At 36.3% G+C, this 25,794-nt stretch overlaps 1 pseudogene; it reads right to left on the reverse strand.

The window, feature by feature from the left end:
* Positions 1 to 6,597: 6,597 nt before the first annotated feature.
* On the reverse strand, positions 6,598 to 10,612 carry LOC126078336 (methylcytosine dioxygenase TET1-like; annotated as a pseudogene).
* Between the last annotated feature and the right edge of the window lie 15,182 nt (positions 10,613 to 25,794).

Consider the following 25,794-nt stretch of genomic DNA (forward strand, 5'->3'; position numbering starts at 1 on the left):
ACAGAAATACCACAAGTGTATGGCTTTAACAAAGAGAAGTTTACTTTCTCACAGTAAAGTAGAAGTCCAAATTCAGGGTGTCAGCTCCAGGGGAAAGTTTCTCTCTCTGTCAGCCTTCTCATCAATCTTCCCCTGGTTGAGGAGCTTCTCAGGGGCAGGGACCCCGGGTCTAAAGGACAAGCTATGCTCCTGGTGCTGCTTGCTTGGTGGTATGAGGTCCAATTAAATGCTAATTTCCACCAAGTATCATATGAAGATAAGTACAAGGATTCAAAACGAGTGGACTCTGAGATATAGATTGGAGGCTTTGAGGAAGGCACAGAAAAGACTGAAAAATATGTTGTTGTTGTTGTTGTTAGGTGCCGTCGAGTCAGTTCCGACTCATAGCAATCCTATATGCCACAGAATGAAACACTGCCGGTCCTGCACCATGCTCACCATCACTGTTATGCTTAAGCCCATTGTTGCAGTCACTTTGTCAATCCATCTTCTTGAGAGCCTTCCTCTTTTCCCCTGACGCTTTACTTTACCAAGTATGATGTCCTGAAAAGTATGGACCCTTGTATTCTCTTTAACCTCCCTTGTCAACAGAAATAGCCTCTTCCTCCTGCCTAATTTAGATTTTGCTGACCAAAAACAGTTTTAATGACTAAAACAGGAACTAAAAAAACAGGAACAGCTGCCTTAAATAAGGATGCTCATTTCCTTCCAACCCTAAAACACGTGAGATTGCCATGAGTCAAAATCGACTCAATGGCAATGCGTTTGGTTTTAACAAGCATTAAATGCTAACATATAAGCCTACATCTGGAAGGAGATAGCCTGTACACAAAAACAGTCATAGAATCTTGCCACATTGTGTCATGTGGAGTATGTACCACGAGAAACATGTATGAACAAGTCCTCTAAGGGTGTTGGATCAAATAAAAAGAAGTAGAAGAATTGACTGTGCCAAATTCAATAACAGCAATCATTTGAGCTATAACATATTGCCTTGAGCATCTAGTATTCTAGATTGGCTACTTGAAGCCTGCACTCAATAGTAGTCTAACATGAATAAGAAATGATATGCTGGAAATTTCTTAACATACTGAAAAGGAAGGAGTCCAAAAATTCTTCAGAAAATATTAAAGCATTCTGTCCAAATTGCTCATCCAATCCTATTCATAAGCAATATGGCCACAGAGGACATTCTATTTATCAGTAAACCAAGATATGCATTGGTAAAGTGAGGAAGTCTAGCATCTTTGTAAAGCAACATGGTGGTTTTACTTTATAGGGTAGATGATGATGAAGGTGATACAATGGAAATTTTTTTTTTTTTTTTGCTTTCAGTAGGAATAATGGGATCTCAGGAAGGTAGAAGACAGGTATAATTATAACATGCCAGAAAAACTGAGTAGTAATCAGAGTGCTATGATCAATATTAATGACATAAGATCAAAATCTGCCATCTATGTAGATTTCATGAGGTGGAATCTACATGGATGGCAGATTTTGATCTTATGTCACTAATACTGAAATAATGAAATAAATGAAAAGCCTAGAAATGATGCTTCATACAGGTGGATATTTTCTATCTCTGATGACTGTTGCTGTTGTGTACCATTGAATCAATTCTGATTCCTAGTGACCCTATAGGACAAAGTAACTCTGCCCTATACGGTTTTCTAGGATGTAATCTTTACAGAAGGTGCCCTGATAGTGCAACAGTCAAGTGTTTGCTGCTAACAGAAAGGTTGGCAGTTCAAACCCACCCAGTGTCTCACTGGGAGAAATATCAGGCAATCTATTTTCATAAAGATCATAGCCAAAAAAAAAAACTCTATGGGGCAGCTCTGCTCTGTCACATGCGCTTTCTACGAGTCAGAACTGACTTGATGGCACCCAACAACAACAATAATCTTTACCAGAGCAGATTGTCTGGCCTTTTCTCCCACGGAGCTACTGGTGTGTTCGAACCACAGACCTTTCAGTTAGCAGCTCAGTGCTTTAACCATTGCTCTACTGGGGCTCATTTTCTGATGATTAGGAATCTAGTTAAGTGGTCATAGAGGAAATTCATAGCCTGTTGCCCATTTCCTAGACCTAAGCTCATTCTCATAGGTTGAAGCCCTGTACTGAGGAGTAAGAACCCTGCACTATGTACTCTCAGTCTTCCTCAAAAGGTGTATTTGGCTATGTATTCAGGAAGCAATTGGTAAAGAACTAGAAATACAAAGAATTTCTGGAGACTATTAGATACTTTGTAAACTTCTACTATTTCTTGCAGAATCAAAACACCACACAGGCATCAAATCAACATTCTTTGAGATTGTGAATAAAAAAATAAAAAACATGGATATGCACAAAAAGGATACAACTCACATGTTGTTATTAGGTGCCCTCAAGTCAGCTCCAACTAATAGCAACCCTATGTACAAAAGAATAAAATACTACCCGGTCCTGTGCCATCCTCAAAATCATTGCTTTGCTAGAGCAATTGTTGCAGACACTGTGTCAATAAATCTTGTTGAAAGTCTTCCTCGTTTTCACTGACCATCTGCTTTATCAAGGATGGTGTACTTCTCCAGGGACTGATCTCTCCTTATAATATGTCCAAAATATGCGAGACATGGTCTCACCATCCTTGCTTCTAAGGAGCTTTCTGGCTGTACTTCTTCCAAGACAGATCTATTTGTTCTTTTGGCAGTCCATGGTATATTCAATATTCTTCACCAGTACCATAATTCAAAAGCATCAATTCTTCTTTGGTCATCCTTATTCACTGTCCAGCTTTCACATGCATATGAGGCAATTGAAAATATCACGTTTGGGTCAGGTGCACCTTAGTCCTCAAAGTGACATCTGTGGTTTTTAACACTTTAAAGAGGTCTTTTGCAGCAGATTTGCCCAATGCAATGCATCTTTTGATATCGTGACTGCTGCTTCCATGGGTGTTGATTGTGGATCAAAGTAAAATGAAATACTTGACAATTTCAATCTTTTCTCCGTTTATCATGATGTTGCTTACTGGTCTGGTTGGGAGGATTTTTGTTTTTTTGATGTTGAGGTGTAATCCATACTGAAGGCTGGGATCTTTGATCTTCATCAGTAAGTGCTTCAAGTCCTCTTCCCTTTCAGCAAGCAAGGTTATGTCTTCTGCATGACACAGGTTTTTAATGAGCCTTTCTCCAGTCCTGATGCCTCATTCTTCTTCATATAGTTCAGCTTCTTGGACTATTTGCTCAGCATACATATTGAATAAGTATGGTGAAAAAATACAACCAACACACATCTTTCCTGACTTTAAATCCACTTGTTTATTGAAACAACAGCCTCTTGATCTAGGTACAGGTTCCCTACGAGCACAATTAAGTGTTCTGGAATTCCCATTCTTCGAAATGTTATTCATAATTTGTTCGGATCCACACAGTCAAATGCCTTTGTCAACAAAACACTTGCAAACATCATTCTGGTGTTCTCTCTTTCTGCCCAGATCTATCTGACATCAGCAATGATTTCTCTCTTTCCATGTCCCCTTCTGAACCTGGCTTGAATTTTTGTGGTTCCCTGTCAATAAACTGCTATAACAGTTTTCACATTATCTTCAGAATAATTTTGCTTACAAGTGATATTAATGATATTGTTTTATAATTCTGTATATCATTGGATCATCTTTTTTCAGAAAGGTCATTAATATGGATCTCTTGCAGTCAGTTGACCATGTAGCTCTCTCCCAAATTCCTTGGCATAGACATGCAAGTACTTCCAGTGTTACATCTGTGTCTTGAAGCATCTCATTTGGTAGTCCGTGAATTCCTGGAGCCTTGTTTTTTTGAATGAAAATGCCATTTCAAACAAATTTATTTCCTTGCTTCATAAGAAAGAGCATTCTAAAAGCAATGTATCCGGCATACAATCACAATGCTGTAAAACACTGAATAAGCCTAAGGTGTTTTTTTTTTTTTTTTAAATCACAGGGCAGAGAACAGGATAGTTAACTGTTAAACTTAGGAAAGAGTCCAACAAAGTAGAATCTTGAGTGGTTCCCACAGTGGGGTTACCATTGAGATGGTCCAAACCATAAACTATAACAATGGATTGGAAACATGCTAGTTGACACTGGATATTTTTATGTAATTGTTTTTGGTAAACCCTAACAGGCTTCACAAATCCAATATACCCATAAGTCAACATTAGTGTTTAAATTTTAGATTAATAAGACAAAAAAAAGTTACAGACTGCTTTGAATTGCTACAGAAACAATGGATTATTTTGAAGGAAATTTGTGATTTTGTTGAAAAGTATTTGCAAGGGTATCTTTAGGATTTTAATTCTTTAAGTTTACTATGTCTTAGGTGGTGATTCAAAGAAATACAAAAGCATATAAATTTTGCAGGTATTCAATAAGTGTTTGCAGAATGGAAGAATGGATAGATGGACAAAGGGCCTTACAACTTTATCCATTAAATCTGGTGAGGAAATAATTTCTACTGGGAGCTAATGCCTAAAATCTAAAACATAATACCACAAGGGTTTATTCCTGATAGTCTAATACTAGTAAATACCTCATTGAAGCAGCTGAAGCAATAAACAATCACTTATTTATTTATATGCTTATATGTATAAGAACTGCCAACCCTTTGGTTAGCCGACCCTTTGGTTGGTAGCCAGAATCGACTCGAGGGCACTGGGTTACTGGGTATGTATAAGAAAGCTTAGGCTCACAGAAATATACATATTTTAAAATGGAAATCTAAGGCACACAAAATACTAAAACAAGTCAATGAATTACCCTATTGTACATATTCAAGAAGCAGAAATCTACTTGTACAAGATGATGATGGATCAATTGACATTTCGGTATTTACAGTCTCTTCATATTCCTTTACTTAGGTTAGTCAAAAGCTTGAAATTTATACTTTGCACCATATATTACTTTAATATAAATTATGAGTTTTTTCTTTACAGAGCTTGCTGGAACTGTTTGCTTTTGCACCAAAATTATGAGTATTAGCGGTTGTGGGCTTCCTATGGCATTTTCAAGTAAGAATCACCATTAGGTTTTCCATACTCTCAAGGAATCTGACACTTTTAATGTTATAGCACCTCTGTATTTTAACAGAAACAAGTATTTCATTGAAAGTTCTTGTCCTAAACATTTTACTTCAGCAATCTTTTTTTTTTTTTTTTTTTCTGTAAAATGAGCTAATAAAGAATGGGAACAAACAGAAGGAGGACTAAAATAAATGGGATGCCTATTTTCCTGTTACCGAGAACATAGGCAATTATCAGAGAAGGTAAAAACTCATTTTCCCAAAAGATAAACCACTATGGATTAGTTCTTGATGGACAAAACCATTCTTATAATACCAGTCCTACTGTTTATTTGGGCTGTGGGTAGGGTGTGATGATGACAAGGAAATTGTCTTCAACAAAAGATTTTGACAGGGAATTTTTTTTCTTATCCTATACCAGATTGACTTTCAGAACAAATAAGGCAATTTGAAGTAGATAGGGCTCAGCTAATTTCTTTTTGTCCTTTATCACCTGGAAACGCCAGAAGCATTTGACTCTTCAGAATCCTATTCTGTCCAATCTCCTTTTGGAAACACCTCTCATGGATTATATTGAGAAAGTCAGGATGAAGGTAAATTGGGGCCACAGTTGCTCACTATATCAGAAGTTATCACTCTTAATTAGTTCCAAAGAAAATGTTAATAAGAATTGGTAATGTTTTCTATTTTCAATTTAGAGATAATTAACATTTTTTCATTATCTATTTTATATAAGTAGCTAGTATTTGAATGAGAAAGGACATGTAAAAAAGAAAACACAAACCATATACCTGATTAGAATACATACTGCAGTTAACAAGATGGAACTCTACACAGCAAGAATAAATGATTTCTCTTGTATGCAAATATGTACAAACAATAGACAATAGGATTCTTATCCTATATTATTTCAAGTTACTTTTAAAAATAGAAAGTGCTTTTAAAATATATATTTACAATTTATGAACAGCCTCCAACCATTACTAACAATAATGAATTATTTTATACAGGAGATATATTTTAAGAAAAAACATTTCATTGGTTTATTTCAAAGGAATATGCCGATTTTCTAGCAACAGTCGGAAGATATTGGAACAATGGCACCATGAAATAATAATTCAGCTTATTTTTAACTGTGTCGATGTGGTTAAGCACCAGGAGCTGTGTAGAGTTAACACTACGTATCCTGATTTTACATCCTAGAACATGAGCCTGTTAAAACCCTCTCAAAATGACTCTTGTTTTGTAGTAAACAGACTTAATTTAAAGAACCAAACTGAGTGATTCTATCAAGGTTAAAACCTAACCAAAACATTTCTTTACGTATTTAAAACTATAAAACTTTTGATTTTTGCTTGAAATGTGCACTTTCTGCCAATTGTCAAAATACAGTCACAGTTAAGAAATCCCTGCCCCATTTTTTTTTTTTTTTTACCTCAGCCTTCAAATGGGTGAGATGAAGACATAGTAAACCAAAACATGCCTTTCTTTTTACAGCACCTTGAAAAAATACAGTGCACTAGCAAAGGCATTAAGAAGGGGAGAAAAGCTTTCAGACTCAACGGTTATAGGGCCCTGCAACATGTGTGAAAGCATAAGGGGACACGGTGACAACATTGTCAAGGCTTAATGTTAATGCTTTCTGGGAAGGCATTTGGTTCAATTCATTACCTCAGGGGACAGTTCAGGACCTTCATTAGCTGCCTGGTCTTTCTGCTCTGAAGCCTTAGTTTTCTTATTCTTGGCTTCTTTAGCCTCAAATTTAATCTTGTTTAATTCAAAACCGTGTTGGGGCTTATTCAGGTTTTGTGCTGGTAGCAGACGAAGGAGAGGCCTGTAGGATGATTCCAGTTTGGAAGCTCGACAGGAGTCGTCGCATGAAGCTCTCGCCAGGCACACTCAACCAAAACAGACCGTGGGAGGGTGCTATTGGCACCCCACCAATTTTGGCATCCAGGAAGATGTGCTCACTGTCTGACTAGTACTCATCGATGTGGGGCAATTTCTCCTCAGCAGGTGACGGGGGATCATCTGAAAGGGGCTCATCTGCTTGAGAATGCTGCTCATCTTCCTCCGCCACAGAGGGAGCAAGTTCGTGAGGAGAGGTGACGAACAGAGGCTGCTGGTTTGGCTGATTAGCAGTTAGCTGCTCAGTTGCACCAGCGGCAGGCTCAGAATAACCAGGGAATCCGTCATGGCAGCAGACAGGGTAGAAGGGGAGCCTATTCATCAGACCGTGCAATTCCAGGGCTTTCCCCAGCAGCTGCATTAGTACCACTGTGTCTGGCAGAAGGCGCTGTGCAGTGGGGATTGCTACTTCTTTCTGAAAACCTGTAGGAGACTGTTGCGTCATTCTTAAATGGAGCTGTTGTGGCCGAAGTACTCTTAGGGGACCACGAGAAGCGTGGAGGTAAGTTGGTCTCTTTCACTGGGTGAGGAATGCATGGGATCAGTGAGTAGGTTTTACTGTCGTCTGAACCTTCAAAGATAAAAGGTGGTTCAGTTTCACTTTTTACTGCAGGTTGCAAGGTCTCGGTTCTACACCCTAAAAGCGGCAGTGATGAAGTCTTATTGTTGTTTGTCACCGAGTTATTCTTCTGCTTGATTCAAGGAATGAGTTTCTTCTCCACTACCCTTATTTTATGAGCGAGAACCTCTGTCATCATCGCCGCCCTTTTCTTCCCAGAATGAGGAATAGGCAGAGTAAAACGTGTTCTTTTTTTGCGGCGAGGTGTGAGGACCTCGATGGCCCCAGATTTGATCTTGGCTTCCAATCTTTTTCTTGAGCCAAACTCATCTGTGTCTGAAAGTTTATAAAGAGGTAGCACATGGAGCTGCTCACCTTGAGGAATGGCGCCCAATGAGCGGTTATCTTCTCGTGTTAAAGTGCAAACCACAGTGCTTCCAGTATTCATGTTGTGAATGTCCCTGTGGGGACGGGCACAGAAGTCCAGGTAAACAGTGACTCCAGAGAAAGGACGACCGTCCTTGCTGCCAAGCTGACATTCTCGGGCAACGTTGTCATATTCCACGAAAATACTTCGAGGGGGAGGGCGAGGCTGGCACACAAACGTGGAAAGTGTGTAGTTCTTTTCTGTCTTTTCAATGACCTCTTGCTTTCTTCATGTATGATGCCTGGAGTCTTTTTTTCCCAAAGCTTTCCTGGTGGCGTAGTGGTTGAGAGCTATGGCTGCTAACCAAAAGGTCGGCAGCTCAAATCCACCAGGTGCTCCTTGGAAACTCCTTGGGGCAGTTCTACTCTGTTCTACAGGGTCGCTATGAGTAGGAATCGGCTGGATGGCAACAGGTTTTTTTTTGGTCAGTGCAGCTTGGAATTCTTCCTTCAACACCATTGGTTCTTGATTATATGCTGTTTTCTGAAATGGTTGAACATCAACCAATTCTTTTTGGTAGGGTGGCTGTATGTATTTCTTCCATCTTGTTTTGATGCTTTCTGTGTCATTCGATTTTTTGCCCATAGAATCCTTCAATATTGCAACTTGAGGCTTGAAATTTTTTAAAGTTGTTTCAGCTTGAGAAGTACTGAGCATGTTCTTCCTTTTTGGAATCAATGTCGGTTTCCTGATTTCAATATTAAACTGTAGCTATACAGATGATGTCACCATTGAGGCAAGCTGGATGAAGTATTCACCCAACTCTTTTTCACCACTTTCTGTGAGTCCATAACTACCTCTAAACAAAAACAATAAAGCTATAATAATTAAAAAACACAGATGATGTCACCATTGAGGCAAGCTGGATGAAGTATTCACCCAAATCTTTTTCACCAGTTTCTGTGAGTCCATAACTACCTCTAAACAAAAACAATAAAGCTATAATAATTAAAAAACACATAAGTAATATACCTGTTGTAAACAGAAAAATGGTCCCTCAAGAATATCCACACCCTCATCACCAGAATCTGTGAACAAGTTACCTTAAATGACAAAAAAAAAAAAAAAAAAAAAGGACTTTCCAGATGTGATTGAGGTTACGGACCTTGTGATGGGGAGATTATCCTGGATTACCTGGAGAAGCCCAGCCCAATCATATGAGCCTTTAAAAGTAAAGAACTTCCCATAGAGAGGTGTGAAGACAGAAGAAGGGTCAAAAGATGCAGCATTACTGACTTTGAAGGTGGAGGATGGAGACCATGAGCCAAGAAACACTAGTGACAACTAGAAGCTGAAAAGGCAAGGGAACCAATATTTTTTTTTATCCTGAAAATGTTCCGCCCAGTTAGATCTGTGTCAGATTTCTGTCCTGTAGAACTATAAAGTACTAAATTGCGTTGTTTTATTTACTGACCTGATACATTATTCCTCAGAAGCCTGTGGTAATTCTGCCCTTTTGAGTTTGCTGTATTATTACATTAGTTTGGTCACTGCTCATGAGAGCTGTGGTAGGCAGTCTCTAAAATGGCTGCCACAAATTCCTATATATGGTATTTATAACCTTGTGTAACCACCTTCTTTTGAGCCTTAGGTAAATTTAATGAACCATTTCTAATAAATAGAATATTGTAAAAGTGATGAAATGTCATGTCCATGATTAAGTTACAAAAAAACTGTGACTTCCATCTTGCTTTCCATGTCTTATTCTGTGAGAAGCCAGCTGGCATGTTGGTAGTAATTCTATGGAAAGAACCATGTGGCAAGAAATGAATGTCTCCAGTCAATATCCAGCAAGGTCTTGTGGTTTGTCTATAGCCAAGTAAGACACCTTAGAAGAGGATTCACACCTAGTGAAGCTTTGAGATGACTGCAGCCCCTCCTAAAAACTTGATTGCAGCCTTCTTAGATACCATGAGCCAAATGACTCCATAAACAATGTTTGGATTCCCAATTCACAGAAACTGTGAGATAACAAATGTTTGTTGTTTTAAGTACTAAGTTTTGAGGTAGTTTGTTACACAGTTATAGATACCTATTACAGTGGTATTACAGGCTCTCTAGGTTTTCAGAAGAGTTCTATTATCTTCTTTAATCCTATTTTTCCTTGATAAATAAGATCAGTTAGCTATAACAGTAACTTATTTTTTGGCCTGTTGCTTATTGGAACAAGGAACTAATGGCCAGAAGGAAGTCATAACTCTGAGTTCAATGGAACAATCTCTGTGTCTCCTGAAGGAAACATTTCCATATTGGATATCAAGAATTAAAACTAAAAATTCTCAAAGCTTTCTTAATTTCTATCTTCTCTTTCTTTTTTCATTTCACCAGCTATTACCTTTTTAAGTGCAATGGGTGTGAATCATACTCCACAAATTCAGGTGTATAATAAATATAATTTTAATTTCTTTTCCTAGGCTTCACTCCAATGGAGTAGTAGAAACTTAACACTGGTTAATTTGGTGCCTCCAATCCTTCCCAGAGCTTATTTATAAATTTAGTGCATTTACTTGGTGTCAAAACATTGGACAGAAGGGGCGTCTCATTCCCTAGGCGCCTTTTTGCATAGATATCACTTAAAGTATCCTTGGCCATTTTATCCTTAGATATTGGCTCCTGTAGGATGCTATGATCCTCCTTCTGATTCTCCTGACTGCATGAGATGCTGAGCCTTGCTGCCATGCTATTTTCTTGTGTTGTCAGTACTTATGCATGGTGGTGCAGTGGTTAAGAGCTCAGGCTGCTAACTAGAAGGTCAGCAGTACAAATCCACCAGCAGCTCCTTGGAAACCCTATGGGGCAGTTCTATCTGTCCTGAAGGATTATTATGAGTTGGAACCAACTCTATGACAATGGATTTTTTTGTCAGTCCTTTTATCATGTATTCTGACTCTGGACCCTGATCAGCTAATAAAACTTATGGCCGCATTGCTCTAAGATGTAAGCCCTATTGTCTCTCCTGCACCCATCCAAGATGAAGCAGCAGATTATTCCCTATATGGAGGAAATCTGCCTTTTGTTTTTTAATGTTGTTCCTCAGAGCAATTCTCTAGCTGATGCTGTTAGTCTCAGAAGAATTTAACATAATCTTCAAACACACACACACACACACACACACACACACACACATAGTTGCCATTCAGTGGATTCCGACTCATAGTGATCCCATGTATTGCAGAGTAGAACTGCTCTCCATAGAGGTTTGAAGGTTTTGACCTTTCAGAAGCAGATCTCTTGGCCTTTGTTCTGAGGCAACATTGGGTGGGTTCAAACCACCAACCTTTCTGATTGTTGTCATGCTAACCATTTGTGCCATGTAGGAACTCCATACTCTTCATTAATACACTTAAACTCCTGGAAACCAAAGTAAAGCATTCTATGTTTTAATGCATAATTCTTTGAAAATAAGTAAAACGTATTATCTTTTTTAGTGATTGTGTGAGTGTGTGTCTGTGTGTGTGTGTGTGAGACAGAGAGTCTATTTCTGTGTATGTTAGAGTAGATATAAGGAAGTACGCAAAATGAGAAATACTAACTAGATGTAAAGTCAAAAACAATATCCTACCAAATTATAATTTTTTTTTGCTCAGATGTTCTTTTATTAAATGTCGAAAGAGAAATTTACTTCTTTTTTTATTATTTGATCTGATATATACTTTTCACCTCTTTTAGAAACTGAGTGTAAAGTAGATGTTCGATAAGTGTTTGCTGCTTTCACTGGAAATGCTCAAGGCTCAGAGTTGTCATGCAGAAATATATCACTGTTTCATAAGCTGCTTTTTATAAATGGCTTCAAGATATAGGTTATGATCCTGGATCTGAGTTATAAATGAATTGTTCAAAAAATTTAGCAAATTGGTATGTTTAAGGTCACACTTTGTACAGGACAATTGTGAACTCAGACCTTTTAGGAATGAAGGTTTGGGTCAACTCATCAAGTAAAGACCTTTAAAAAAACTGAAATTCCATCTGAAGGACCTTCCTTCTGGTCAGATGAAGAAAGGCCAGTAATATGGTCCTCTTATAAGGGCCTGAGAACAATAACAGAAAATAGGACTACAGAAATTTTGCATATACTCTCTTTGCTTTTTATGTGTACGTATACATATTTGTGGAGCCCTGGTGGCACAGTGGTTAAGAGCTTGACTGCTAACCAAAAGGTTGGCAGTTTGAATCCACCAGCTACTCCTTGGAAACCCTATGGGGCAGTTCTACTCTGTCCTATAGGGTTGGTATGAGTCAGAATTGACTCAATGGCAACAGATTTTTTTTTTTTAATCCACATTTATGTATCTGAAATATTTCCTTTCTCTTTCTCTCTCCCATCATGATGTTATATTCAAAATGTAGCTTAATTTTATAATTTAGGACTTAGATAACAAAGTATTCAGTGGGATTGTGGGCAGAACTTGAGGAATGACTAATATAGGCACTTATTGATTAAATGACCATACTTATTCAATCTGTATGCTGAGCAAATAATCTGAGAAGCTAAAATATATCAAGAAGAATGTGGCATCAGAAATGGTGGAAGACTCATTAACAACCTGTGATATGCAGATAACATAATTTTGCTGAAAATAAAGAGGACTTGAAGCACTTACTGATGAAGATCAAAGATCACAGCCTTCAGTATGCATTACACCTCAACAGAAAGAAAAATAAAAACCCTCACGACTGGACCAATAAGCAACATTATAATACTGGAGAAAAGATTGACGTTGTCAAAGATTTCATTTTACTTTGATCCACAATCAACGCCCATGGAAGAAGCAGTCAAGGAATCAAATGATGCATTGCATTGGGCAAATCTGCTGCAAAAGACCTCTTTAAAGTGTTAAAAAGCAAAGATATCACTTAGAGGATCAAGGTGCTCCTGACCCAAGACATGATATTTTCAATTTCCCCATATGTGTGGGAAAGCAGGTCAATGAATAAGAAGCACCAAAGAAGAACTGATGCCTTTGAATTATGGTGTTGTCAAAGAATATTGAATATACTATGGACTGCCAGAAGGACAAACAAGTGTGTCTTGGAAGAAATACAGCCAGAATGCTCCTTGGAAGTGAAGATGGTGAGACTTGGTCTCACATACTATGGACGTGTTATCAGGAGAGACCAGCCTCTGGAGTAAGACATCATGCTTGGTAAAGCAGACAGTGGAAAATTGGAAGACCCTCGATGAGATACATTGACACATTGGCTGTAACAATGGGCTCAAACATAGCAATGATTGTGACTATAGCACAGGAACTGGCAGTGTTTCGTTGTGTTGTACATAGGGTTGCTGTGAGTTGGAACTGACTAGAGGTCATCTAACAACAATAACATTGATTAAATGACTGTTGCAATAGTGTGTCTCATCATTTTGGAAACATTTTATAATTCTTGCACTTGTACCAAGGATAGCTGCTTTTAGTTAGGTGGAAACAGAGTAGCTGTGTTTTTTCATGGAAGTTATAATGTGTGTAAAAATGCTGCATATGCAAGTTGAGTCACCAAAAAGGTGGACTGGTCTCAGTACTCAATGTATCCTTCTTTGTCCTCTTCTATCACACAGGAGTTACCCACCCATACCCACTGCCATCGAGTCGATTCTGACTCATAGAGACCCTATAGGACAGAGTAGAACTGCCCTGCAGAGTTTCCAAGGAGCGCCTGGCGGATTCAAACTGCCAACCTTTTGGTTAGCAGCCATAGCGCTTAACCACTAGCCACCAGGTTTTCCAATACGGGAGTTGGACTCTGTAAATATCTTTTTTTCTTTGCCACCTGGCTCAGTATTAGGCTTTGTCAATAGAGGGAGCTGAGGACACCAAACCACCAAAGCAGCGTATGATTCTGGTATGCTTTATTTGCTCCCACGCGGCTGCCAGTGAATGCGTGTGTAGAAGGCCCAGTGGTTTTCACTCTCAAGGGAGTCTCCACTGCAGCCTGGCAGTTGCCGTCCGTGGACCAGCACCTACACACTAGCACTTTCAAGTGAACTTTGCTGGTAAGCAGTTTCTTCGGAGTAGCCTGACCCATGTGCAACTTTCTCAACCGTACTGTGGCTGCTACCATAGGTTAGCTCCAGCCTGCATCCTGCGGCAAGTTTCTTTGCAGTCAGTATGCCATCTGTGGTAGCCACACCCCCTCCAAGGAGGTCTGAATCTCAGCTTTGGGGCATCTTGGGCCATCCTAAGCGAATGATTCCTTCTTTTTTCGCTCTCACTCATGCTTAGAAATAGAAATTACTTCTTGTATTTGCTTTTCTGTGTTCCTTAAAAGCCCTCTTCCCCTCTTTAGTAGCTAACCAGTTTTTTGTGTTGTTGTTGTTAGTTAACTGTGCAGTTGGCTTCTATGCATGGCAACCTTATCTATAATAGAGTGAATTGTTGCTGCTATGTTTGAGTCCATTGTGGCTATTAACCACCTTTAAAAAAAAAAAAGAAAAACCAAACCCATTGTCATTGAGTTGATTCTGACTCCTAGCAACCCTACAGTACAGAGTAAAACTGCCCAATAGGGTTTCCAAGGAGTGGCTGTTGAATTCGAACTGCCAACATTTTAGTTAATAATTCTTTGCAAGAAATTTTCCTCTTTGAAAACTGAGAAGGTTTTGCTCTACCGACTAGACACTGACTGACACACCTCCACTCTATAAAGCCTGCTGAAAACTGTGCACTCACCCTGAATTAGAATGAACATATTTTAGCACTTCAATAATAATAACATAACAACTAATAAAATCTATAGTACAGACATCAAATATCCTATAGAATCAAATACTGATATTACATTTTATGTATAATTTTTTTAATAAATGTATGTAGCATATAGATGCTGAATTTTATCTGTGATTCTTCTCTTTATCAAAACTGTGGAACTGATTATTATTCAGTAACAAGTCTATGTTTTATAAAACCATTATACATACGAAAGAACATGTTGACCTTTATTTCAGTTCATCTGTTTATGTTTACTTGCTTTTTTTATTTTTCCTGTTTCTGGTTAGCGTATGCTAAAGTGATGTGAATGGAGAAATACTCAAAAATTTGACTTAGGATTCATTACATATTTGCTAATATGGGCAAAGGATATATGTCTTCAGGGTCACACAAAAGCAAAATTGTATAATAAAGTTTATGCATTCACCATGCTTTCTAATTAAGATTGAGATTAGAATGGGGAGGTATTCTTTATGTTTTCTGCACAAATACTTCTCTTTTGAGGTTTTGTAGGAATTAGGATGAGTCACTATGAGCTGAAACCAACTCGATGGCAGTGGGGTTGGTTTTCTGGCTTGGCTTTCTCTTGGTGGAGCCGTAGCATTGGATTTTTTATATGGCCGTGAAGCTTCCCGTACTGGCATTACTCTATTGAGTTTTGTATATCAATATTTTTTTCATTGTGACAAGTGATCATGTCACTTCTACCTTATTCATGTACTGCTTTGCAATCAAAGTATGTGGCTGGGCCATGGTAGTGACTGACCACCTTGAAATAGATTCTGTTTCAAAAAGCTGTAATATGGGCCGATGGAACAGTTTCACCAAGGTGTTCTGAAAATTGCCTGTGGTTTTAGCTTCACGTTGTATTGACTTTTGATTTCTACGGCTCCTCTGGATATCTTCGATAAGTAGGTTAATCCTGGAGAATAAAGAAGATTACTGGGAAAACAGCTAGATTCCAGCTTGACTTTTTTCAGTGTCTTCAGTTAAATATACAATGCCATTTCAGAGCCCTTGAGATTCATCTACAGAAACATATCTCACTGGAGAGTGGTACTCTTGTCCTCTCCCCGGGGGCAGAGGGGACATGCTCAAGATGCCAAAGTTCTGCAAAATGCCTTAAATAAACTCTTGGAAACTCAAAACCAATAAACTCACCCGAATCTAGGAATCTGGCAATCTCTGTGATCAAATTAATATAGCATGGAACACTCTAGATAGAAGCCTGTGCAACTTTTAGTAATATGACCTGCCTTATAACAACAGATGTTTAAAACAACCAATATAAATATATTGTGATTTAGTAAAGATGCTAGATGGAAATTCTAGCCATATTCTCTCATCATTATACTGTTATGAGAATTATATTAGTATCTGTATCCCTTTTTTGATAATATAGAACATAGAGTACTGAAATTCTTCCAAATAAAGTATTTGAACAAATGGTTTTAACACTCACATGGGAATGAAATTATTCATTAACATTGTATGTCAAATGTAAGGTGATATTCTAAGTTGAGATTTTTGCACAACCTATACTAACTGTATAATTGTACTATTATTCTTTACCATCATTTTCTCCTTTGTGTTCTAAATTAATTTAAAAATATTTGTCAATTATACAGTCATCGTGACAGGAGGGAAAAGAAAACTCTCAAGAGCATTTTTAATGAGAATGATTTGATTAAATAAGAAATACTACAAAGAGGATAATGAATCAAGCCTAAATAGAAAAATGGAGCAACTCTTCTGGGATTCATATATAAGTATTTATAAATATGTTATTGTACATTTTGTAAGATAGAAAAGAAATTAAAATAACACTTCAATAGATTTGTAACAAGAACATGTTGCAATAAAAGTTTGATATTTGTGTGTGTGTGTACTTAATATGGATTCATATTTAACTTTTTCAACCTACTAACGTATTTGGTCAGCAATGCATTTCATTTCCCTATAAAATAACATATCCATTTTTCTTTTAGTGTTTATACTTTCCAGTGTTTATTTAAAACATATATATAACAAGGCTTGACTTTCTAATTATGCATACATTGGTGTCTAATTTGTTCTTATCTCAAGTGGAATGGAGTATTCTCAATTCGCTCAATATTCAAAGCAAGCCTAACCCATTAATGTATTAAATAGTATTTCATCTATGTTTAATTTCAGAATAATCAAAGTCTGTTACACATTCTTTCTTGGAAAACTATGTGATAAATGTGTTTTTATCTTGACTGCAAACTAGCATGATCAATTGGAATTGAATAATTTTGTAATAAGAAAAAAACAGGTATTCACCCAAATTTTTGTCCACTAGTTGTTGACTCGGAAACCCTGGTGGTATAGTGGTTAAGTGCTATGGCTGCTAACCAAGAGGTCAGCAGTTCAAATCCTCCAGGTGCTCTTTGGAAACTCTATGGGGCAGTTCTACTCTGTCCTATAGGGTCACTATAGGGCCTCTATGAGTCCGAATTGACTTGATGGCAGTGGATTTGTTTTTTTTTTTTTTTTTTGGTTTAGTTGTTGACTCTTCTGCCTAGTCATTGCAACTCAACCTCTTGCCCAATATTCTCCATTGTGATTTCTCATCTGGGTTTGTGTACACCAACTGGAGTGATATATTGCCTTTGATTTCCACCAATCCCAACTAATTTTGTTGGTGGTAACTTAACTAATCTTTTTTTGTATTACAGGTATTCTTACCTTTTTCCAGAGAACAACTCTTTTGAAACATTGTGTATATGGGCAGTTTGGATAGCTAAGGTGAGTGAGATAATTTCACTAATTTTGAGTAGTATAGAAACCCATGCAAACTTTCAGAATTTTGAATATTTGAATAAATATACATCTAGAAGGATATATGTTTGAAGACATAAATCTACCTTTTAATTACTTTTCAGTATCCTGATAAATATTTAATGCTTTAGGAAAATTAATATTATTTATTATGCTTCTTGCCATAAGAGGTCTTACCTTAAAATGAGTAAAAATCAGCATATCATTTCCTTCTAAATGCTTGGAAAATGTCAGCACCACTGGAAGAACCAAATCAAACAGGCATAACAAAATATTAAATGTTAAAGACAGTTCTACATGATTATTTGAAATGGAAATGACACATTTCAATGCAAATTCTTACATAATTATGGAGGAAGTTGTACTTACTTGCAGCAACTTTAATTATTTTTCTTTAATGAGGAACTGCAATTATAACCCTTGATATACTCATATAAAATAAACTTAGATAACTGACATTCTATCAACACAAAATACCTATTAACAAACTCTGAAATGGATTTTTGGTAAATTATAATTGAGAATCACGATAATGTTGGGAAACAATACAATCTTAAAAATACCTTCTGGTGTATGTAATTTAAACATAATATTTTGATTATACAACTTTAATATTTAATACTACTACCCATAGCTGTCGAGTCTATTTTGGCTTATAGTGACCCTGTAGGACAGAGTTGAACTGCCCCATAGGGTTCCCAAGGTGCACCTGGTAGATTCGTACTGCTGACCTTTTGGTTAGCAGCATTATGGAAACCCTGGTGGCATAGTGGTTAAGTGGTTAAGTGCTACTGCTGCTATCCAAAAGGTCAACAGTGTGAATCCACCAGGTACTCCTTGGAAACTCCGTCATATAAGGTCGCTATGAGTTAGAATTGACTTGACAGCAGTGGGTTTAAGGATATAATATTTTTGCATATTTTTTTAAATGAAACTACCCATCTTGCTTGTATGATTAACCAGAAGGCTTTATATTCTAGCCATGCTAGATAAAATAGAACATTTAGTTCATGTTTAATGGAAGTTTTTGTTTGTTTTTAAGTACATGAGAAGAAAAGCAATATATGTGTAATAAAGTTATGGGTAGTATTGAAAGTGGGGGTACAGGGTTTGACATGCTGTTTCCACCTATGTCACTTCCATTCTTGGGATCTTGATCAATGGATGTACCAAAGATAGAAACTAGTTTCCCAGATCCCAGAGCCCAGCACAGATCTCAATACGTAAGAGGGTTAAATTCATAATGTCACCCTTTCGAAAATGAGATATTGCACATAAAAACAAATCCAAGTTTCTAACCTATAAACCATTTCCTGGAATTGAGTAGCAGCTTCCATGATTAGGCCTGCCTTATACTTTTTTGTTCACCATACTCCTTTTCAAACCACTTGGACCTTCCCTTCACAGATCCTACAAAGATTTGAATTTTTGAATCCTAATTTAGCCTCTTCAAATTTTGGGGTTTTCCTTTGAAAAATTAGGATATTGATTTAGAAAAAAAAATGATTCAAAGATAAAATAAGATGAAATTTTTCTTCTGCAAGAAGTGAAAACTCTCAAAACATTTTTTCTAGGCTACCATTAGCTCAAGAGGAAAGGTTGAAGTAGCACGCAATGCCACATATACACAAATCATATATATTCATGTGTGTGTATATGTATGTATTGTAGTACTAACATGATTGACATCCTACTAAAAAAAAAATCCCATTTTATAAAATTGGATTCAAAGTTATGTGAAAAATAGATTTGGAACAGCTATCATAACATAACTCACTGGTTTACAAGAGTGCTAAGGTAAACAATAGTTGGTAGCTGAAGAGATAATGTATTAGCCCATCCTGGTAGACAGCTCATAGGGTTTCCAAGGAGCAGCTGGTGGATTTGAAATGCCATCCTTTCGGTTAGCATCTGTAGCTCTTAACCACTGTGCCATCAGGGCTCCTACTGAAATACAGACTCATAAAATTTTGAGCAAAATAAGATAGTTGTTTTAAGCCTTTTAGTTTTGAGATACTTTGAAATGCAGCAACATTAACCAGAACACTCCCTCATTCCTTGCCAACATTCTTAATGTACCAGATGGCTTTTGAAGAAAGGCCTCTGTGTTTAGATCCTGAATTAAAAAATAAATAAAAATTAAGTTTTAAATATTACTATCATAAAATAATACAATTATGTATCTATACTTTAATTGTATGATTAGCCTGAGCATTACTTAGCACCACATTAAACTGGGACTCCATTTCTTACACTGACTGACCACTGACTTTGAAGTTTATGACCCTACGTACTTGACCTTCTCAAAGATGAATTTCCTTCATTTGTATGTTTGCCTTTTGTAAGGACAACTTATAAATCACCATGAGTCTAAGTACAAGGAATTATTCTAATACTCTGAAAGTAACCATTTACACAATTGTTCAAAAGCTCCTCTTTGCGACAGTAAATATTTGATAAGTTGAATCTGTTCTTGCCAAAAAGTCACAACAAAAGGTGAAATGTTCATGATAAAGCAGTTTATCACTCTGAGTATATATAAGCAAACTGTATTTTGTAAAACTCTTTTTAGAGTGAATTGTAGGTTTATATTTTATTAACTCTGCTTTAGTCTATAATGCCGCTCAAAATTTACTTTTTCAACTAACAGACATGTATTTTGCTAAGTGGTATTCCTGCCAAAAATGTATAAACTGAATTTAATTATGAGGAAACAACAAACAAACCAAAATTGAGAAACATGCTGCAAAATAACTGGCCTATGTACTTCTAAAATATCAAGGCCACGGAAGACTAGAAAGGATGAGGCACTGATCCAGATTAAAAGGAACTAAAGAGACATGACATCCAAATTCGATATATTTCTTGGATTTCAATTTGGCCAGGGGGAAAAATAATTATAAATGGCATAATTAGGTAATTGATTAAGTTTGAATATGAATTATAAGCTACAAAGTATTATTCTATCAATTATAAATTTTCAGATTTTGTTACGGCTTACATCACAAGTGTTTAAATGTAAAGGGACATACAGTCTCAAATTTACTCTAAAAATGTTTTCAAAATATAGAGAGAAAAATAAAAACATGCAGCAAAATGTAAGCAATTGTTGAATCTAGATAAAAAGCATATTAGGATATTTCCTACTGTTCTTATAACTATTCTGAAAATATGAAATTGTATCAAAATAATGAAATAAAAACAAATTTTATGATAACATAATAATTTTTCATTGTGTTTTTACACATGTACAGGAAATCTATGTGTAGATATAGAAGTATAAGCTATAAAAGTGTAAAATCAAAAGTATCTAGAATCACATCATGCACCCTTTGATTTATAGTTTAAATGTTTTGAGTTTGGTAGCATACAATAATCTACAGAGATCAGCAGTTTAATTGTGTAGATGACAAAGGGTCCATCTGCCAATTGATCTATCTATCTAGATATAGATATATATTTTTATTGAGACACGGTGTATATAGAGTACATAATCTTTAAGTGCGCATCTTGATGAATTTTTTACATGTATACATCTATGTTCTTAGCGGTCAGATTAAGATACAGAATATTTCCAGTACCACACAAGGTTTTCTTTTTCCTCACGTTAGTCACTTTCACCCTGATGATGGTAGTCTCTATCATCACAGAGTAGTATTGCCTCAAAATAAGACTGCATTGTAGATGGTATCACTGAAAGGCAAGAAACTTTTGCTGAAGGGCAGCAAACCTGGGCGGGCAAAAACAGAAACCCTTCACAGACAAGCTAGAATACTGCCTGCTGGAATACCAGTGAAACTCATTATGGAATATGTATCACTGGATGTCTCCCACATTTCTACACCACTGGTATGGAAGCCACCTGCTGGCAGCATGGCTATAGGAACAAAACTACAACAATAATAACAGCAATGACAAGAGGGAGCACCTGAATCAGGAAGAGCCTCCTTCCTTTCGCAGTGTCCCTCCATCGCACCTCCTGGCAAAGTCTATCATTGTACCAGCTGACAAAGAAGACGTATTCATGGAATCCACCACAGAAATTACAAATCAAGGCAACAAAGAGTGAATTTGAACTTAAAGTCAGTAAGTTGACAACTGGTTCATGTCATGTATAACAAATAGCCAGTGGATTATCTCAAACTTCACCACAGTGGATGCAGGATTGCAGAGAACCAGAAGAGATGGTATGCCACAATTCTCAGGCATTTTCGGAGCCTCTACTTATGTTACATTTGCCATCATCAACTCCTCATACTGGCCAAAGTAATTCACAGGGCCAACCCAGAGTCACTGCTTTTGGGGACCACGTAATGCCATGGATACATCAAAGTGTGAAGTCATTACTGCAGCTATCACGTAATTCTACAGTTGATGAACATTTGAGTTGCTTTCAGAATTTTTTTCAGTTGTGAATAAAGTTTTTATGAAAATTCTCATACAAGTTTTTAGTAGGCATAAGTGTTTATTTTAATGGGTTCATTTACATGTACAGTCATCCCTTGGTTCCCACGGGGGGTCAGTTACAGGATCCCTGTGAATACTGAAATCTGAGGATACTCAAGTCACTTATATAAAATGGTGTAGTATTTGCATATAACCTATGCAAATCCTCTTATATACTTTAAATTATCACTAGATTACTTAAAATATCTAATACAAGGTAAAGTCTATGTAAATAGTTGTTATACTGTATTGTTTAGGGGATAATGACAAGAAAAAAAGTCTGTACATGTTCAGTACAGACATAACCATCCTAGCCCTAACTGCATAGTGTACGTAATCAACAACATTAATATTTTTTGTTCTTTTTTTTAAATACTTTAATCTGCTCTTGTTTGGGTCTGTGGATATGGAACTTGTGGATATGGAGGGCCGACTGTATGCCCAGGAGTGAAATTGCTGAGTCATTGAATATGTAGGCATTTAGCAATAACAGATAATGCTCAAAAGATTTCTAAGTAGTTGTGATCAACTTAGCTTCCCACTGGCAGTAATGACGTTGCTCCACATTCTAACACTTGTTTTGTCAGGTGTTTTTATTTTAGTCATTCTGGTGTGAGTGCAGCTGTATCATATTATGAGATGCATTTGTATTTCCATGATGACAAGAGATTTTGAGCACCTTTTCTTTAGGTCATTTGGGCATACTCTTCCAATAAGTGCTTGCGAAAGCGGTAGACAAGTCTGTTGGCTATTTTTTATACTGGATTGTCTGCCTTTTTTTGTTTCAGGGAATTCATTATATATTCTGGAAACAAATACACACACACATATTTTCACTTTTTTATATGTATCTTATGATAAGTAGAAGTTTTTTTTCTTTTTTTTAATTGTACTTTAGATGAAGGTTTACAGAACAAACTAACTTCTCATTCAACATTTTGTACACAAATTGTTTTATGACATTGGTTAACAACCTCACGACTTGTCAACACTCTCCCTTCTCAACCTTGGGCTCCCTATTACCAACTTTCCTGTCGCCTTCTGCTTTCTAGTCCTTGCCCCTGGGCTGGTGTGCCTCTTTAGAAGTTCTTATTTTTAGTGAAGTTCTACATACCACTCTTTTGTTTTATGGCTAGTGCTTTGTGTGTGCTTTTAAAGAAATACTTGTTTATTACCTTTAATTCACAGAGATAATATACAATCTTTTTTTTTTTTTTCCTTATTGGAGTTTTCTTTCTTTATTTTTAACAGTTATTTCTATGATACATCTTTTTTACATGGTATATGGTGAAAAATTGGGGCAAGATTATTTTTATATGACTATTTAATTAACATAACATCATGTATTGAAAGAGCATGCTGCATTCTAACATAATTTTACATGACTAGATTTGCCAATCAATTGATCTTGTGAATACTATTCACAGAAAAAACTCTGCTTCTTCCATAATGCTAGTTTATCTCTTAAAAAAAAAAAAAAAAGACAACGGAGAGATAAATTACCTTCCTTATGGTTAAAGTCTGTGCTGTGCATTTTTATTTCATCCTATGCATCTGCATAGTCAAGGCTTATATTGAATTCCAAATAACTGTTTTAAGGTGACTACTTCAATGGCAATGCTTTGGTTTTTTGGTTACTATAAGCTATGAGAGAAGGAACTTTCAATGTGAACTACCAGAACCATTTTGCCAATGATGCATGAGTCTACAACCAGTATTTGACTTCACAAAATTATGTTACGTCTCCCTCATGCGTGCAGTATGACTAACCCTGAAAATCGTCCACACTGTGATCAATCTCCTTCTTAAGATTCATTAAACTTTTAGTCTAAGTCGAATATTATTTTTGATACTATTATTTTTAAAAATTACAGACTTTTTCTCTTAGTACTTTTACACTCTAGTTTTGAATAAAATAAAACTGAAGTTTTTTGGAATAATGTAAAATCGGTATTATACAGTGAAAATTCATCTGGTGTCTGCTTTAGGACTTCAGGGCTGAAAGATAGCAGGCAGCTGGCAATCACTGGGGCATTTTCAAAAAAAAAAATCAGTGCTGCACTTATATTTCATTTTTTAAGAGAATTTATATATTAGCCATCTTATCTTGCCATTTTTTAGGTAAAATCTTGATTAGTCACAGTAGTGTTTTCTATAGTGTTGCTATTTGAATCCTTGGGTCCATTGCAAGAACTATGCCTAGGGTCTAACAACACTCAACTGATAACTGAACAGCTGTATCTTCTTCCAAACTCACACCAAAAGTGACAACTAAACACAATAAAACACATTTTGGAAATTAGTTAAAGCTTGGTATCTTGGATCCATTGGTAATTACAGTGTAAGTCACATTTTATGGTACAAAGTTCATATGATCCATTAGATACCACAATCCCTCTTAGTCACAATTGAATATAATGGTAAATATTACCGTTATGGCACCATACCTGTCTTGTTCTAAAGTTTCCTGCCAAAATTCTGCAAACACACCTGGTACCTTAGTTAATACTTATTGAATGAATGGATGAGATGAATGATTGCCGAATTATTTTAATTGTTACAGAAGATCACTGAATTTGATCACCGTCATTGACTCTTTTAATTCAAGCTGTTTTTAAAAGACAGAACATTACTTTTACTTAAAATCCAGGATGTTTGTTCCACTTGATTAGTAGACAAATTTAAATATTTCTTGCTTAAAATTTTAACTGGAACCTTTAGAACAAGAATGGAGAATAAACAGATATTTGCTATTACTTAACATTTTGGGCTTATAAGGCCAATACTCAGAATTCCATTTATTTTCTCATTTTCTTATATATCCTGTAATTTGGGTAGGATGCCTACAAGTAACAAATACTTAGTAAAAGTCTCATGGTTTGAATTGCCAGATTCGCCATATGCATGGCTAATTAAACCAAAGAGAAATTTGTAACATTCTATATAGTTTTGTTGTTGTCCTTTATAATATAATGAATTTATTAAATAGTAAAACTAAATGCTGTAAACTAATTACCATCCAAAAATAACAAGATTCTAGACACAACTATGGAAACCCCGGTGGCATAGTGGTTAAGAGCTATGGCTGCTAACCGAAGGGTCAACAGTTCAAATCCAGCAGGCACTCCTTGGAAACTGTATGGGGCAGTTCTAAGATTAAAACATATATGTTTAATGTTTTATCAATAAAACTTTACTCAAATGTTTTGGTATGTTTTCACTTTATAAGAACCAGATGATGTTTCCATGCATCTTTCTAGAGCAATTGCAAAGGCCATCGCTACTATATTGGCCTTTGTTAGTGTCAGTGTCTGATAAGGGCTAACTTTTCTCCATTTTATTGCCAATTTGTGATAACCAAGAACACAAAACAATGCTAACACTAAAAATTGTAACCTAGCATATCCAGAAGAAGGGACTAGATTTTAAATTCACCACTTTTGAAACATTTCTTGTCACTATCATATTTTTCCCCTGGTTTTACTTGGACTTGAGAATAATATTTTTATCTAAGTTATCTGAAATGATTTTAACCTTGTATCTATCTGGAATCAACAAGATAGCCACATGTTTTAGCCAAAACATGAAACAAAACGAGATAAAAATCTGGCAGGGATTTTTTACATTAGTCTGCCCAAATTTGTCTTCTGTGGACATACTGCTTATGTTGTTAGAAAAGGAACAAATCATTTGTGGTTTCTTGACTTTATGAATTTTCATAAAATTCTTGTTTCTTATTGAGTCAACTGGCTTCCTCTCACCTTATATCAAGCAGTAAAACACAAAGAAATAAACACACAATGAATAAAGTTTAAGCATCCCCGGGCCTATTTATGAATGCTTTCTTGCAATAATGATGTAAGCAGCACCTTAGTATTTGGACATCATTTCATGGCGGCAATAATA

Source organism: Elephas maximus, chromosome 6 (assembly GCF_024166365.1).
Source record: "Elephas maximus indicus isolate mEleMax1 chromosome 6, mEleMax1 primary haplotype, whole genome shotgun sequence".
NCBI classification, from domain to species: domain Eukaryota; kingdom Metazoa; phylum Chordata; class Mammalia; order Proboscidea; family Elephantidae; genus Elephas; species Elephas maximus.